Source organism: Petaurus breviceps, unplaced genomic scaffold, assembly GCF_028583685.1.
Source record: "Petaurus breviceps papuanus isolate PSGF00001 unplaced genomic scaffold, PetGlider_PUasm1.0 91133, whole genome shotgun sequence".
Lineage (NCBI taxonomy): Eukaryota > Metazoa > Chordata > Mammalia > Diprotodontia > Petauridae > Petaurus > Petaurus breviceps.
Window position 1 is genome coordinate 85,568,020 of NW_027187419.1, and position 4,730 is coordinate 85,572,749.

General features: G+C 38.5%; 1 pseudogene; it reads right to left on the minus strand.

The window, feature by feature from the left end:
• Positions 1-361: 361 nt before the first annotated feature.
• LOC138154682 (SAP30-binding protein pseudogene) lies at positions 362-1,655 on the minus strand (annotated as a pseudogene).
• Between the last annotated feature and the right edge of the window lie 3,075 nt (positions 1,656-4,730).

Genomic DNA, 4,730 nt, shown 5'->3' on the forward strand with positions numbered 1-4,730 from the left:
GTCATTTCTTATAGCACAATAATATTTCATTACAATTATATGGCCACAGTTTGCTTAGACATTCCCCAATTGATGGGCATCCCTTTGATAGAAATTATTATTTTAAAATAAATTTTTATTGACATCTCTTTTTTTACATCACTAAATTTATTCCAGTATTTGCCTCCTTCTTCCCATAGAGACATTCCACATAACAAAAAATATTTTTAAAGGGAAAAGAAAAAAGAAAATAGGGGGAAGAGAAAGGAAATCAGCAAAATCATTCAATACATTGAAAAAGTCTAAAATATGTTGAGTGTTCCACACCTATCAAACTTCTACCTCTACAAAAGAATGGGATAGGAGCATCTTCTCATATCTCTTCTTTTTTTTATATTGATATAGCACTTTTAATAGAGTGATGGATGCCAAATTAACATGGCTGCAAGCAGTCTGTGCTACCCTGATCGGCAACAAGGGTCCTTCTGGATGACTGGGCAACAGATTCTCTCTCACTAGGACTAGAAAGAGAATGTTTTGTGAGGGTTGGCAAGACCCATCCCTAGTTGATGGGAAGCTCTTTGGAAAGCCTTAGTCCAGTGACTGCATGGGTTGCCATGTCCAAGGGGGCATTCCACATCTCGGGGTCAAAGTCTCGGCAAGGTCCTGGGGCAGCATTTCCTGTCCTTCAATAAGAAGCATGCCCACCCTGTGCCAGGCCCCTCACTGCTTGGCTTTCTTCACAATGGTGCCTACGGCTGAGATGACCGTGGTCTTGGAGCCACTAGCACTGGTTGTCACCGTGACAACAGCTGGCAGGGTGGCTGTGGTGGTGAGGATGGCAGGCTGGGCTATCGTCGTTACTGGGATCGCAGAATCCCACTTACTCTTTCTCTTCTGAGCGTCTGTAGCTGCAGTGCTGGCTGTGGTGGTCGTAGTGGCAGTGGCATTGGTTGTGGTGCCCTTCTTGGTGCCTGTCACAAACTCAATTTTTGTTCTCTCCTTTTTGGCCTTTTCCAATTTGTCCATTTCAATCTTCTGTGCTTTGGCTAAAGCCTCATAGTACGAGTCCTCAGACCATCCATGGGGGTCAAACATATCCTTGGGATAATTGGTGCCAAGCTCATCAATTGAACAGTACTGGATAAGTTTCTCATAGATGCTGGGATTCCTAAATTCCTTCTTCCTCTGGATAATGTAGTTCATATCCATCCCTTCCTTTATCTTCCGCTCATATAATTTCTGTATCTTGTCCTGGAGGTGATTTGAGCATCTGCCAGGTGGCTCTGGTGGGATTTTAATCTCATCAGGAGACATGTTCCTGACTCTCTCAGAGAAGGAGGCAACCAGCTCCTGGGGATCTTGCTTTTCCAGTTCTGAAAACTCCTTTAGGTCATCAGCCTCAGGTTTTTCAGTCTCTGAATCGTCATCTTCCGACTGTCTGCTGTTTTCTTCGTCCTCTTCCTCATAACCATCTTCATCTCCCTCAAGTCGAGAAAAATCATCATCTCCATAGGCTTCAGACACTAAGCCACCTTTTTCCTCCGCTGCGGTCGCGCTCCCAGCCGTTTCCACTCCAGCCTCGCTGTCCGACTCGGGCTCCGAATCCTCTGCATAAACCGCCAGCGACGACAGAACGTTCTTCTTGCCAGCCATCTTCCTCCTTCCCCCATATCTCTTCTTTAGGGTCATGCTTGTTGTTTGTAATTTTGCAACATTTGCTTTTTAAAAACATTTCTAATTTATGGAATAAAACAAATATTTCCGGGGCAACCAGGTAGCAAAGCGAGTAAGAGCACTGGCTCCAGTGTCAGGATGACCTGGATCAAATCCGGGCTCAGACACTTAGCACCCACCCAGAAACACCTGGCCATGTAACCTTGAGCAAGTTACTTAACCCTGATTGCTTAAAAAAAAAATTTCCATAACATAGTAAAAAAAAAAAAAGACAGTTGCATATGAAACTGTAAATCTGCTATGTACAAATTGCTATTCCTTTCACATATACAACAAAATTATCATGTAAATTTATTTTTTTCCTTCCCTCCCCCCTCCCTCACCCTGAAGATGGCTATCATTATACGCAAATAGGTATACATATGTAAAATTATTCTAGACATATTTCTATTAATCAGTTCTTTCTCTGGATGCAGATAGCATCTTTCTTCATATGTCCTTTATAGCTCATTTGGGTATTTAGAATAGTCAAAATAACTTATTAGCTCAAAGTCATTCTTAAAACAACAATACTGTTACTATATACAATGTTGCCTTGGTTTTACTTATTTTGTTCTTCATTATTTCTTGCAAGTCTTTTCATGTTTTTCTAAAATCATTGAGCTCATCATTTTTTTTTTAAAGCAATTGGGGTTAAGTAACTTGCTCAAGGTTACACGGCCATTTATTTCTGGGTGGGGTGCTAAGTGTCTGAGCCCAGATTTGATTCCCCAGGTCATCCAGACACTGGGGCCAGTGCTCTTACTCGCTGTGCTATAAGCTCGTCATTTCTTAACAGCACAGTAGTGGTTCAAGTCAATCATATATCATGACTTGTTTAGGCATTTCCCAATTGATCGGCCTCCCTGCAATTTCCAGTTCTTTGCCACCACAGAGAACTGCCATAAACATTTTAGAACACATAGGTTCTTTTTCTTTTTCCCTAATCATCATTGGAAATAGACTAAGTAGTGGTATTGCTTGATCAAAGTGTATAGGTAGTTTAATAACTCTTTGGGCATAATTACAGATTGCTCTCCAAAATGATTGGATCAATTTACAATTCCACCAGTAATGAATTAATATTCCAATTTTTCCACATCCTCTCTAACATTTGTCACTTCACCCTTCTATCATTTTAGCCAATCTGGTAGGTGTAAAATGATATCTCAAGGTCTTTTAAATTTGCATATCTCTAATCAATAATAATTTAGAGCATTTTTTCATGTGACTATAAATTGTTTTGATTTCTTCTTCAGAAAATTGCCTGTTTATATCCTTTGACAATTTATTAATTGGGGAATGACTCATATTCTTATGGATTTGACAAAGTTCTTTATATATTTTAGATATGCAACCTTTATCTGATAAACTGTCTACAAAAAATGTTTTCCCCCAATTTTCTGCTTTTCTTCTGATCTTGGCTACATTTATTTTATTTGTACAAAACCTTTTGATTCTTCTCATCAGTTGCATTGTACATGACAACATCTAGGTGGTACAGTGGATAGTATCAAGCCTGGAGTCTGGAAGACTCATCTTCCTGAGTTCAAGTCTGGCCTCAGATACTAAATGTGAGGCCCTGGTCAAGTCACCTAACCCTTTCTGCCTCAATGTAAATGAGGTAAATGAACTAAAGAAGGAAATGGCAAACCACAGTAGTATCTTTGCCAAGAAAACCCCAAATGGTGTCACAGAGAGTGGGACTCAATTGAACAACCACAAACTCCCTGTGCATATTGTTTTGTTCGTTCTTCTTACTTTACTCTGCATCAAATTATGTAAATCTTTCTATACTTTTCTATATTCATCATATTTGTTTTTTTAGCACAATAATCCTTTATTATATTCACATACTACAACTTGTTTAGACATTCACCAATTTGTGGGCATCTACTTTGTTTCTAGTTTTTGCTGTCATAAATAGTGCTCTGAGAGGGTTTTAACTGTTATTAGCATTTTACAGACAAGAAAACAAAGACATTCACAAATTGTGACTTCCTTAAGGCCATACAGTTAGTAAATGGCAGAGCCTGAACTTGAACCCAGGTCTTCTAACTCTAGATGTAGTGATTTCCCCACTCACTCAAAAAAAAAATTTTTTTTTATAACTCTGATGATTCTGGTGAATCTTTCTATCTTTGATTAGGTTGAGCACCCTTCAAAGAGAGCTTGTTTAATGTGGATCAATCTATGCATAAGAGCTGTAACTTGAGGAAATAGCCAGGATGAAAACTTTATTTAACTTATCAGTTTTTGAATTTGGCAAACATGTGCTAAAGGAAAAATGGTGGTTGGAGGATATGTCTGTAAAGAATGCTATAGCATAAAGCCAGACTAACATGCATTTGAGTTGTAATGATGGTACCGTTGGATAATTCCTGTTGTGTTAAGTGTTGACCCATGAAGCATGGGTAAAGGCTTTAGTCCAAGAATAATTTCTTAATAATCCCACTATACCAGGATAATGAGAACCTGCATTTATTTATAGGAAGAAGTGACCACTTGAGAATTATAATCACTGTGGTAGAGCCAAAAGTATGTCTACTTTAAAGGCAAAATTACAAGCTAACTAATAAAAACAAACAAACAAAAAAGTAATCATTATATAAAGTGAATTGGCATAAAGGGAAGTATTCTTTTAAAAATGTTTTGGTGAACATGAAACAGCAACTGGGTAGTGATTCAAAAGGAGTCCTGATAAATGTCACTAAAATGGCCACTAGAGCAGTTTGACCCTTGTTAAAAAAAAAAATAACCCTTGAGTTTCAGGGCTGAAAGGGACTTTGGAAGTTACTTACTTAAACCCTCTCATTTATAGTTGGGAAACTGAGGCCCTAGGATGTTTGAAAGTAAAGAGATTGAAAATATCTGAGAGACTTTCTGAAATACATTTGAATCAATGTTATGAACTCCTCCTGTCCAACTTCCCCACCAGAAGATCAATTTTATGACCTTGGGACAAGATATTTGTTTCTGAAAATTAGAAAAAGGAGCCCAATTTGGGGGTTAGGCTTGAGGATATTAAGGAAAGA